At 37.5% G+C, this 13,618-nt stretch overlaps 1 protein-coding gene across 1 annotated transcript in view; it reads left to right on the forward strand.

Annotated features, from left to right (window-relative positions):
• The window catches only part of LOC104397307 (contactin-associated protein-like 2), a gene marked incomplete at both ends in the record, with an annotated part of 638,963 nt that overhangs the window by 37,043 nt on the left and 588,302 nt on the right, over positions 1-13,618 (forward strand). The gene's annotated exons all lie outside the window — the stretch shown is intronic.

A 13,618-nucleotide genomic window follows, 5' to 3' on the forward strand; every position in this document is an offset into this window, starting at 1 on the left:
CTACTGTTTTCTTAAACTCATTTTTTAAGGCAAATGTGAGATACAAAAGTAGTTTTGAAAATTCTGCTCTTAAACATAGTATTTTGGAAGGTAATACTTTTCTTTGTATATATGCAAGCTGGGGAGCAGATTTGTCATGTATTCAGTATAGGTGCTACAGGGATATTTATGCTATCATAATATCGGAAAAAAGCATATAACTTGGTTTTGTTATTTACATTTTTCATGAATAAGCAGCTAATTTCATTTTTTCTGAAAACAGTAGCCTTCCATTTTGCTGACAAAAAAATGATAGGTATTACTTCACAGGCCTTTCCTCATAGCACTTCTTTTTCCTTTTCAGAATTATACTTTGAAAACAGCAAAATGCTGTGATTCTTTCTGAAACCAAATTAAATTGATTAGCTATTATGACTCATCAGAAAATGATTGTCAAAGCAGACAAGATTTAACATTGTGCTATTTTAGATTTGCATTTTTGCCAGGTGTTGTTTTTTATTAAGGTCTGTTATGAAAAATGAATGTCAAATACAGAGCATAAGGTGAATGGTTTTCAGCTGTGTATGAGAAACTCACTTAATATGTGGAGTACATAGAAGCAGTCATTTTTTATTAGAGTATTGATTTATTGAAAAAGCCTCCTCCATGTGCGAGACAGGATTCTGAAAGAGGGAGAAATTAAAGCCAAGGGGACAGATAGGCGTGAAGAGAAAAACATAAGGTGCTGCTTTATTTTCCTTACATGGTATGAATATTGTTCATCAGGGTAGGGGGGCAGCTCACGCTTAAACTTGATAAATATAAAAAGACACTTACAGCCTTTAGTGTTTATATTATTTTAGATGTAGAAAAGCTTCTTCAGCAACTGCTGTTGAAATAATGAAGGGTTTGTTTCAGGGGAATGGGAGAGGGCTATGCAGCTGGCTGAGTGAATGATATATAAAATAGGACAGATACGCCAAGAAAAATCTGTTCATATTACCTTGAAGAGAAAATATCTGATTTGGAAATATCTGATTTGAGTGATTAATCACAGCTGTGACTGTTTATTTCCAAAGTGGCCCACCTTTCTGAAGGCTTTGTAGAACATGTTTATTCTTATGTCAACTCCTCATACAGAAATACTGAGAGCTTCTTAATGAAACAATATTTCTTTTTTGTTTTTGTTAGCAATTAAATAGGAACAATACTCTTAGTTTGTTATGGACCATCGATATTACTTGCAAAACTGTGTAATGAGTTATGAGTCTGCTGCTTATATTTGGAATGCTAAATATAGCATTGGGATATACTTACCAAGCTTGTAGCTGCAGTACTGCTACTGTTCATGTCCTGCACTTTTTATCCAATACTAGAAAAACAGTTAAAAACAATATTATCAAAAACTACCCTACCCCAGCTTTCTTTTTAAGAGTAAAGCTGAGCTAGCAAAAAAACCCCAAACAACCCTAGGGAACGTGACTCTACTTCTGACCTTCCTAAAACAGCATTGTTTCTATTAAATGATGCCTGAGCCTTGCTTTAATGTTTAAAACACTGTGCTTATTAGCTATTAAATTTAATAAGTTCCCAAGGAAGAGAGGAGGTGTCTGAGCATGTAGCAGTAATGTGCTATTGTAGTAGTGTTACAAGAAGACAACCTCCTATGATGTGGAAATGGGGTGGAATGGGGTGGTGCAGAATTTCCCATCACATCGTCCTCTCCGTGTTGCTATGTTCAAGAAGTTAAAACCAACAGAATAAAAACCGGGCCAGATCAGACCACATAAGCCAAGTACCTAGCATTGGCAATTTAAATTTATAAAGCCAGGTTCTTTCTGGCTGAAATGGCTGTGATGATCTTGAAAATCTTGGATTCTAGTGCCCTTAGAATCCTTTTCTGAAGTATTTAGTCCTTCACTTTGGATATGGACCTTTTACAAGTTTTATCCTCATGAGGAAGATGCCTATATATGGCCTTTGATTAATGTCCCTTTCCTGTCATCCCCATGTCTGAGTGTCATTGTTTCCTGTTAATGGTAGGTTTAAAACTAAAGAAGAAGGTAAAGACAAATAGAAAAACAGAAATACAGAAAAATAGAAGGGCAGAGTTCAACAATATTTACTGCTAAAGGAGTTATGATATCAAATGGCACAGCCAGAGGATGAAATATGGGAAGCAGAAGGAAATAAAAATTAACCTTGCTATATGAATTTGAGACAGAGAAAGGTGAAATTATTTCCAGCAAAATTCTAGTTAAGAACAAACCATGATAATTGGCATAAAATACTGAAGTGACCCCCTTCTGTATGCATTAGTCAGGAAGGAAAACAAGTTCTATAATTCTCCCCTAAGTAGGAGAGAAATTAAAAGGCTCTCAGGAAGTCTGTGATGGGGAAAGTACTTCCAAGGTAAATTTAAAGTAAGCTTCCCAGTTTTGTGAAATGTATTTTCTGACCCCACCCCTCCTGGGCTTTTGTATCTTTTAAGTTTCCATGAATTTTAATAAGATGAGTGATTGTGGCCTTTTCCCATAAAATGCCTAGCAACTAGAGAATTCTGATCAATTCTCCTACCTTCACTCTTGTAGTCTGAGATTCTAATTTTGATAGGTCATGAAGTTTCCCTAAATATGTCAATCCAGTGGAATGTTTTGTATACACAATATGTCTTTGTTTTGGCATAGATGCCATCTGCCTGTTTGCCTAAAGAATACATACCAGACATGATTCTACATAGAATAAATACTATTTCTACTTTCTGACTCAATTATACATGACATAAATGCCTCAGACTAAGCATAATGCAAATATACCATGTAGATATAAGAAGAAAACGCTGACATCATATGAAAACATTGAGACTCAAATTATAAGCACTTGTGGCAGAGCTAAGCACCTCTAAGATTTAGAGCTTTCCTAAAGGAAGTTGGAAGATTCTTGGTATAGCTGAAGAGGTCTTAAAAAGTATAATCTTTTAAAATTTGCTTACTCTAGTAGAACTTGTGATCGTCTTGTCCATATTCCTATTCTTGGGAGTATCGGTCAGGGTGAGGAAGGAGAAAGTGTTACTGTCATTACAGGTTTTTAAAAAGTAGTGATGGGAAAGGTGGAGTGCACTCCCTTTGCATGTTACCTCCAAATTACATTGAGTTTTATCTTCAGCCTCAGTGAACATCAGTAGAGTTATAAACATGCAAATGAAAGCACATTTTGCTTTTTTATAGAAAATTCAGCCCTGGACCAAGTGGCTACTGCTTTAGTTGAAAGCAGTTGTGTTTTTCTAATTTTGTTTGGGTTTTCAGTGTAATTAAAGTGTATTATGCATAATACCTGCTTTTGTAGTATTTTTGTTGCTGAAAAGATTTTAAGTGATTACGTTGCTTTCACTACTAAAAATGATTTTTAGAAAGGAATTCAATTAATCTTGGTACTTACTGGCTTTAAGCACAATTTTAATTTTTTAGAATTATTTTAAACACTGCTCTTTCTGTTCCCTTATTGAGAGAAATAATCAGAAATCCAGTAAGTTAACTGTAAATTGAACCTTGCATTTCTCTGGGCATTGAGGAGCAACTTTCTGTTTGAGAAATTCATGCTTCATTTATATGGTTCCCCTTGATATTGAAAGAAGGAAGTTGGTACAGCACAGCGGATTTAGCTTGCATAGGAGAATGAGCTCTCAGGACTTCAGAGTTTTTTGATGTAGTATTGAGCCAAAAATCATTGTGAAAGGAAGCACAAGTGAGTTGGATGATTATCAAGTGAGTTGGACTTCATCAAGCTGTGTGAGGCATCAGACGTTTAATACTTTTGGATGCCTTTGGAAATACCAAACGTCAGACAGACCTTAGGTAACATTTAATGTCAAGGTAGATATAAGGCAGTCATCTTCAGATGAAATTATGTGTGAGATGCCTGCTCAGCATTTTTATTCATCCTGATATGCTAATTATGCTTAGATTATTCAGAGAAAAATCTGCAAACCTTATCACATTGCCTGTTCTTTCCACCTTCCCTACAGAGCTCCCTTTATAGCTAACCAAGACTTACTGCATGCATCTTAGAATGCAATGATTTGTGTATAGCAACTGCAAGTGAAGAAGAATAAATTCTAGTATAAACTCACTGTGTTAGGACAAGCAAGAATTATTTGCTTTGTAAAAACTGTCACTGCTTTTTTTCCTGGGAGCCAACTTATTTCCATGACCCTAAACTAAACAACATTAATGAAGTATGCTACAAAAGAGTTCTTGAGTTAGATACTTACTGCTTCTCTCCTCTTTTTGTGGTTACTTCATAAGATCTTGAGTGAAAACTTAGATCATAAAAGTTTTGCTAGGTTAATGGGTTTACGGGCCTGGGTTTGTTGGTTGTTTTTTTTTGTTTGTTTGTTTGATTTTGTTTTGGTTTTTTTAAAGTACTTCTATTGAATTAAATAATCCTCTTAAACCAACTGAGTTGATATTACCTTATACAGACTTGCAGTTAAGGGAGCATTTTTAGAATACTAAATGTGATTTGAATTGCCTGTGACTTGCCTTTTTTTTGTTGTTACTGGGCTGCTGCTGGAATATCAGATCCTGTGCAAACCTCTTTGAACATGACGAAGAGGTTTGATATATTAGCCGTTGCAAAAGTTTTGACTACTGTTTATAGCAAGGCCCTGAAGTCTTTTGAAAGTGTTGTGAATTTATTGCTGTTTTCTATTTAAGGATGCCCTGACCTATCCTGTCTGGAAGGAGTTTTATGTCTGGTATCTTACTGTCTCCATGGCAATGCCTGCAAGGTGACTAGTGTTGTTTTTACTGGCTCTTAATTCTTCACCCATTTTATTACTAGAAACATCTCTCTTAAAATTCAACTTCCCTTCCACCTGAAAAGAAACCTCATTTTTCTCCTGGAATCTCATGTGTATCTTCCCTTAATTTCACTTTGTCTTAACTTAACCTGACTGTAATGTCTCTGAGTCCCTATATCCTGTGTCTTTTTCTTATAAAGATTGTTCCATTAACTTGCAGCAGCAGTGTCACTTTTATGGGTGTTTTGTGTGAATGAGTTGTTGTAACTTCCACTGAAGTCAGTATGTCTCACCACTTAATGTACATGGCTAGCCTATACATTGAGGGCCCGTGACTGAAGGGTATGGATACAGGAAGATGTTACTTTTGCTGTAGTGAAGCTGAACTCTCTTGTAGGAGTAATGTAAGAATCTCTGCTGTTATGTAAAAAATATCATAAAGTGTTCATAGAACACCTTTAGAAATTCAGGCAGTTTGTGGCAAGGAATTTTTAGAAACCCTGAAGAAAAGAACTTTACAGATAAACATCAGTGCTATCCTGATGAAGCCTGTTTCCTAATCTCCTCTGTGTGGAATCTGTTACGAGAAATTGCACAAATTTTAAACACATTTAGAGAAGCACACTTGGGGTTATCTAAAATGCCATGGAAAATATATCTATGCCAAATGCTGCCACAATTGCTGACAGTGTTTGTGTTACAATGACAGAAGATCTGATGGCCTTTTAGATGTTGGAACACTAAATTGTGAGAAATGGTAATGCTAGTTTAAAATCCTGACCTTTCTTAAAAGGAAAAATTGATACTAAAAATAGATAGAGGAGTCTAACTAACAGTGTATTTAATCTGTGGCCTGATTATAAGCCGTTCTGAACATGTTTCTATTTAGAATCCTTGAAATCATGTTTTGTGCACTTTATGTCACATTTATGGTACCTTCAGCAGAAAGAAACATGGGTTCATGAGTTTGCTTATAATTTTGAATAACACCTTTTAAAGGAAAGACAATTGACATTTTGGAAATTGATTTGATGAGATGCAATGTTATTATTTTCTTCACTGCAAGCTACTCATCCTGTCTATGAGAGAAAGATTCTCTAATTGTATTAGGCTATCTCCAAAAGCACAGGCAGCACAATTTTAATCTATTGCAGAATATGCCAAGTAGACAGAAGAAAAATTCCTCTTGGTGCAGTGGCAGATAGTGTCTGAGCCCTCCCTCGATTCTGTTCAGACCATGAAATAAAAACCACATTGGGATAACATACTAAAGGTATGCACTGTATTCCTCTAGAGCGTTTCCATTCTTAGTGATTATTTTTTAATATGTTGTTTTTAGCCTGAAGACTAGTTGTCTCTTTATGTTAAACCGTGAAATTTTAAACACAGATATCTAAAAGCAGGCACCTAAATCCGTTTTTTAGCTCTCAGATGGCTTGACTTTCAAATACCTTGGCGTGTCATCATCCCACAATGAATACAATGTTCAGGTCCTTAAGCCAGGCCTCAAGAGAGCCTTGTGTACTTAATCAGCTCAGCAATGACAATAGTCATGGCTGAATGGCATCATGTCTCGGCTAACAAATCTTTCTAAGATTGAGCCTTTGTAGCTCATAAGTAGACCCACAGTGGCTGTTGCACCAGGCTTGACTATCATTACTGCTTCCTGTTCTCAGCAGGTGTGTACAGAACTGAGGGCAGTGCATCAACAGGCTCTTAAAACTGCTAGCATAGTTTTGTAGCTTGTCCTCAATGCCTTTTAGAAAGCCTGGACACTTGCTTAGCTGATTGAATCAGAGCTGAATTTTTAGTGTTTTGAATTTTACAGGCGCTCTATAGGTGCATACTTGAACATTGTAGATGGTCATCTAGTCGCTGAATGTGACTGAGTAACATAAATACAGTAAAATAAAATAAAAACCCCAAATAAATAAAACAAGGGAAAAGCAGTGGATGTCATCTGTCTGGACTTCTTCAAGACCTTTGGCACAGTCCTTCACAACATCCTTCTCTCTAAATCGGATATGTATGGGTTTGATGTGCTGTTTGGTTGATAAGGAATTGGATGGATGGTTGCATCCAGAGGGTAGTGGTCAGTGGCTTGATGTCCAGATGGTGAGGTGTGACAAGTGGTATCCCTCACAGGTCCATACTGGAACCAGTGCTGTTTAATATGGATGTGTTAGAAGGGGTGTGGTTTGTAGGTCGACAGAGGTACTCCCTCCTCTCTGCTCAGTCCTGGTGAGGCCACATCTGGAATACTGTGTCCAGTTCTGGGCCCCTCGGTTCAAGAAGGACAGGGAACTGCTTGAAAGAGTCCAGTGCAGAGCCACAAAGATGACTGGGGGAGTGGAACATCTCCCTTATGAGGAAAGGCTGAGGGAGCTGGGTCTCTTTAGCTTGGAGGAGACTGAGGGGTGACCCCATCAATGTTTACAAATATGTTAAGGGAGAGTGTCAGGACGATGGAGCCAGGCTTTTTTCAGTGATATCTAGTGATAGGACAAGGGGCGATGGGTGCAAACTGGAGCATAGGAGGTTCCATGTAAATATCAGAAAAAACTTCTTTCCTGTGAGAGTGACAGAGCACTGGAACAGGCTGCTCAGAGAGGCTGTGGAGTCTCCTTCACTGGAGACATTCAAAGCCCGCCTGGACACGTCCCTGTGTGATGTGCTCTGGGTGACCCTGCTCTGGCAGGGGGGTTGGACTGGGAGGTCTTTCGAGGTCCCTTCCAACCCCTAAGATTCTGTGATTCTGTGAGAATATCTACGTCAACGATATAGACAGTAGGATCAAGAGCACCCTCAGCACATTTGCATATGACACCAAGCTGGTGGAGTCAATATGCCAGAGGGACAGGATTCCATCAAGAAGGACCTGGACAAGCTAGAGAAGTGGGCCCAGGTGAACCTCATGAGGTTCAAAAAGGCCAAGTGCAAGGTCCTGCACCTGGGTAGGACCAATCCTTGTTATGAATACAGGCTGGGGGATGATGTGATAGAGAGCAGCCCTTCAGAAAGGGACTTGGGGGCACTTGGTGGACAAAAAGTTGGACACGAGCATCAATATACATTCGCAGCCCAGGGAGCCAATTGCATCCTGGGCTGCATCAAAAAAAGTGTGGCCAGCAAGTCAAGGGAGGTGATTCTGCCCTTCTAGTCTGCTCTCATAAGACCCCACCTGGAGTACTGTTTCCAGCTCTGGAGCCCTCAACACTCTGGAGCTGTTAGAACTAGTCCAGGGAAGGGCCACAAAAATGACCAGGGGACTGGAGCACCTCTCCTATGAAGACAGACTGAGAGAGCTGGGATTGTTCAGCCTGGAGAAGGCTCCAGTGAAACCTCATAGCAGCCTTCCAGTACATGAAGGGACCTACAGGAAAGCTGGGGAGGGACTGTTTACAGGGTGTGTAGCTGCAGGACAAGGGGTCTTAAACTGGGGCAGGGTAGATTTAGATGAGACATTAGGAAGAAGTTGTTTACAATGAGGGTGGTGAAGCACTGGAACAGGTTGCCCAGAGATGTGGTGAAGGCCCCATCCCTGTAGACATTCAAGGTCAGGCTTGGCCAGGCTCTGAGCAAACTTATCCTAGTTAAAAAGGTCCATGTGCATTGCACAGGGGGCTGGTCTAGATGACCTTTAAAGGTCCCTTCCAATCCCACACATTCTATGGTTCTATTATTCTATGAAAACTGACTGTAGCAGTTTTATTCCTGCTTATCAAGCCTCTTTATGGCTACTGTGTATGACTCAAGTAATTTATATGTCTCTTATTATAGCAGAAGGCCAACATATGACCAAAAAAAACAATTTATTGATCTTTTATCCTGATCTTTTATTGTTGATAGATATTGAACTTTGTATTTATCACATTCAATAAAAAATAGATCTAACATGATGTAGCTAATGTATAATTTGATGAAAGTACTGTTAAAAATGGATGTTAGTGATCTCCAAATATATTTTTTTAAACAAACATGACAAAGATATTTAACATGCTTTAAATTAGAAAATGTAGTTAAGTGTGGAGGCTTGCCCATTTACTTACTCTTTAAGATGCATTATTTTAAAACCCCTCTGTAGTATATTTGACATACATACTATGATTCTACATGTAGCTGTCTGTAACACTGTTGAAAAGCTGATTTGCCAAGGACTTCCTTAGTTCCATTCTGTTTTTATCCCATGAGAGTGACTTTAGAACAGTTTGCCCAGGGAGAATGCAAGGGAGCTGAACCAATTCATCTGCAGAAGTTCTTTCCAGCCTGTGATTCTGCATCAGCTTATTTGTTTGATTTTTTTATTATTATTATTTTTTCCTTTATTAATGAACAAAAAGATACTTTTAGCAGGAGAGCTCTTTAAGTGACACATGTATTCACTGCAAATTTTAAACCCCTTAGATTGTGTGAGAATCATAGATGGCATTTTAGGTTTCTCTGGAATGTGCTTTTTGAGTAGTCTTAGTATCTGTAATTGGCAGAATAGATGGGTTTGTGCTGGCACATGAAAGATGTGGTTGTGGCAATTCCCTTAAACCAAAGTAATTTTTCCCCATTACTTCTGTTGCCTGGGAGGTTTGGTATGCAGCAAGTATAGCTTGTAAAAGGTTGTCTTCCGTTTGCCTCTCAGCTCATTAAGTCTTAGCTTCCCAGTGAAGATGAGCTAATTACCTAGGAGCAAGTAATGGTTGAATCCACAAACCTTTTCTTTGTTCTAAATGTTTGGTCTTGTGCACCTGTGGAATTGTACCTTTTAGCCCCTGGTCCTTCCTGGAGATCAGTACTTACCAAGTGGGGAGACTGAGCTTTGCACAGAGAGAAGTGAGATAACGCACTGCAGGGGACTGACAATTGAATGCCAGGTCCTGTCAATACACTTATAAGTGCCTCACTTTAAAATCAACACTGTTGATCAGGTAAGATTACACAAAAGTATTTGCTTGCACAAATGCATGTGATCTGAAGCCTCTTTAACACTAGAAACCAGATTCGTTCCTTCATGAAAATCCCTTTCTATTCTTTTAGGTAGAATTTAAAAATAAATTTTAAAAAAAGGAAAAAAAGAGAAAAACCAAACAACAACCACATTTCTTTAGTAGTGTCTAAACACTGGCTTCAGAGGAGAAGTGCATTTTAGCAGGGAATTTGACAGTGCTGCTGCTGATGTAGTATGTGTTGGGGGCTGTAGAGATAACCTCGGCCTGAGGGTTCTTAATCTGACACCTGTCATGAGAAGCAAATTCACATTAAAAATACAAAAAGTTGACTCATGCCAAGAAAACTCGTATGTGCCATTTCTTTTTTTTAATTATTTTTATTTTTTTTCCCCTCAAACTCCTTAACATAGTTAGAGAATTTTATGTTGTTTATTGACAGAGATCCTATTCAGAATGATATATAAGGAAACCCTTTTAGCTGGAACTTAGTTCTTATTGGGTTCAGTGAGAACACATTAAAAATTAAACATGTGCTTAACTTCCCTGAAAAGTGTTGCTTTTGTATCATCATACAGTCTGTATTCTCTGTGGCATTTTACAAATAGGTTTTGTGTTATAGTGTATGTGTTTATGCACACACATTGAGTTAATAACTAAAAACAGTTTTAGTCATGTGAATAGAAGTAAATAAATTACAGAAGTTTCTGAATTGCAATACATCAGTGTTAAACATGATGGACTTTTTTCCAGTGAGTCACTACCATTGATTAATAGTGCTGTAAATCTGATTTCTTGTGGACAAATAGAGGAAAACTTGAAAAATTGCTTTGTTTCCACTCTCTAGTATGTCTATCACAGTGTTTTATTTAATATTACCATGATCCTGAAAGTTTTTTACTTTCATGCTTACGTCATAAACTAAGTAGATTATAGGAGGAAGTGACTTTAAAAAAAAATAAGATAGAGTGTTATTCAAGAAATAATAAGGATGACACAAACTTCTGGCCAAATGACTAATCACTTGCACAAAACTTGTATTGGATGATTTGCAGTGCAAAGTTCATTTAAACATTTAAAGCATTGAAAATTACGGGAGAGGATGAGAAGAAAATATGCTCTATTCAGTTCCTTGCTTATTTGACCTTAGTTATTTCATTCTTTTGAAATATTTAGAAGAATGAGATCAGGTTCTGTTGCATGACTTTGTTCCCTCCACTTTGTTACAATATTTAGACAGTTATGAAAAAAGTTTGCATCAGCTGAGGATAGTTTCAGTCCTTTTTTAAACTTCTCAGCTTTATTGGTCCATATCACAGATTTACTGGAAACTGAGTACAGTTTTATACATATAGTTTTCCTGGCTTCCCATCAATTCATGGTAGATTTTACCAAAGTGCCAGAGAGACAGAAGAAAGGGAGGAGAGGGAAAGCACTGTTGGACAAACATACTCAAGATGTGCCTCTTTCAAGCAGCATTTTCAAAGCTGTAAAGAGTTTATATTAATTAATCAGGTAGCTCCCTGTGCTCCAAGAAGTCAGGCAAAGCTGCTGACATTGCACTCTTCTAAAGTTTCCATAGGGAAAATTAATTCAAATGCAACTGGGAGAGACTGTAACACAGACTTAAGGCTTTTGAGACTTAAATACTATTATTGTTGTTGTTATATCTAAAAAAAATTCTGAGAGAATACAAAAGAATGGGACAGAGGTTCCACAGCAGATGTAAGGGACTAGGTTAATATTTAGTTAACAATAAAATAGTAATGGCAGAGGTCAAGCTTTCTCTGTGTTGGGGGAAAGAAAGAAAGAACACATCAACACTGTAATGTTAGGCAGCAAGGCCATGAGAATTCTGTAGATATTAGATAGCTAAACCTTTTCTATGTCCAATATTTATTTATGTGTTGGCTTTAAGGGGAGAGGAGGGAGCGGAAACTGTCAACTTCAAAGTATTTGATCAGTGGAAATAAGCAAGGAGAGAGAGAGCTCCTGGTACATAAGAGCACATGCTAATAAGCTCATGCTCAACTCTGTGGGAGCTTTTTGGAATGCCCAGGCTGTCCATGTCAGGTAAAAAAAATAATAAAAAAAATCTGAGAAAATAACAGATCAATGACAAGAGTTCAAATCTGACTATCTCACTAGGGAACCTATTGATTAGATCTTTTCTCCGTATTTTATTCAAGTGTGTGACTAGTGAAGTGCTTTTATTATTGCTTTTGTTGTTTAGCATGAGATTACTGACAGATAGATTAGTTCACACCGCTTTCAGATTCATTATTCTTTCGATATTTTCAAGGTTAGGTTGATAGGAAACTATTAAATACTGCTATCTTCACTTATGAAGACCCAAACATTACTTTTTCTTTCTCTGAGAAGAATGGGTCAGAATAAATTTCTCTAGCTGGTGGTAGCTCCAGTCTAGAGATACTCTGTCACTTCAGGACAGACTTCCTTTGAATAGCAAGTGCACCAAGAGCTCTATAATGAAGTTTTTCCCCAGATAATGATTTATCCTGGCACAAATTTCCACTAAAAGTGCTAGAATCCTGCTTATATTATAGCTAGATTCGTAACATAAAGGTGGGGTTTGTGTTTGTTTTAGGAATTCTTGAGGACATCAAAAGCAATTTATGGTTTCCTAACTCTTGCACACATAACATTTTTCCCATCTCTAGAATGCCTGATATGCATGAGGAATATTTTGGGAGTTAAAAGAGAGAAGAATACACAACCTGCTGATTCTTAGCGTCTTTGTCTAATTTATTAAAACTCATAATTTAACATATCTGCTGTAAATCCTTTGAGAAACTATGCATTGGAGAGGAAGCTTTTCCCTTCCCTCCCCCCCCCATTTGTATTATAACTATAAAAGGTGTAAAATTCAAAATGATAGTGCTTTAGAAGTGTTTGGGCAAATACTGTTCCCACAGTTCACTTCGAAGGCTAAAAGCTTGGTCTTCGAAATAAAATTTTTAAACTTATTGATTTCTGAATAAGGGGTCTATCCATTAATATTGGAGTTAGAATGCACAACAATAGAACCACTCCCTGGAAGTGTCAGAGCCAGCAGAGCACTAGCAGGCTGTCTGTGAAGAGATGCTTAAGAAGAAAGTGTGAGTTCCACTTCTGAACAACGTCTGACATGCAAAGTAAGCTAAAACTGTCACACGTAAACAATGCTCACTGCTTCTTTCTGAACAAGGCATCTGCATAATTATTTTCTTTTCTTCTCCTACCTATATTTTAACGTGGGTATTTTTCTCTTAACTATTTCACAGTGTTTGCAAGACACAGCACATTCTTTTTCCACTACAGAAGAACCCATATCTCCTTCAAGTTCAGTGGTGTTCTTGCACACATTACAGCCACAGTCTCTTATCAATAAAAGTAGTCCTTGAACTTTCCCCTAGATGGATTCTGGTTTCCTGCTGTTGTCAGAACAAATTACACTGCATGTAACATATCTGAGTACAATTCAATTGATTCAATTAGTTGTTAACATTATCTTACTTTCTTGTAGTGATTTTCTTTGACTTTTTTCAGTGTTTTTTGGTATTGTCTCTGCATTGAAGGTGTAGAGAAACTTGAGTTGATATTTGGGACTTCTCTGTTGACTCTTCAGAAATCTTTAAAGGCACCTTTTCTACAGGGACTGGAGTGTACAAAGTGAGGTCAGAAATTATAGGCAACTTTGTTCTAGAGTTTTGGTGTTCCTAGCTTGAATACAAGGACACGTTTCTACTTTTTCCCCCCCCTTATCTCATTTCCTCCAGTGTTAAATTCTAATAAGATAGTTTTAAGAAGTGGAAATTGTCAGTTTTATGGATACATTTACTCAATATTTGTATTTCATGAAACCACTAGCTCTTAGTTTCTCTGAAGTATGGCTATACAG

This window comes from Chaetura pelagica, unplaced genomic scaffold (genome assembly GCF_000747805.2).
Source record: "Chaetura pelagica isolate M959 unplaced genomic scaffold, ChaPel_1.0 scaffold431, whole genome shotgun sequence".
NCBI classification, from domain to species: domain Eukaryota; kingdom Metazoa; phylum Chordata; class Aves; order Apodiformes; family Apodidae; genus Chaetura; species Chaetura pelagica.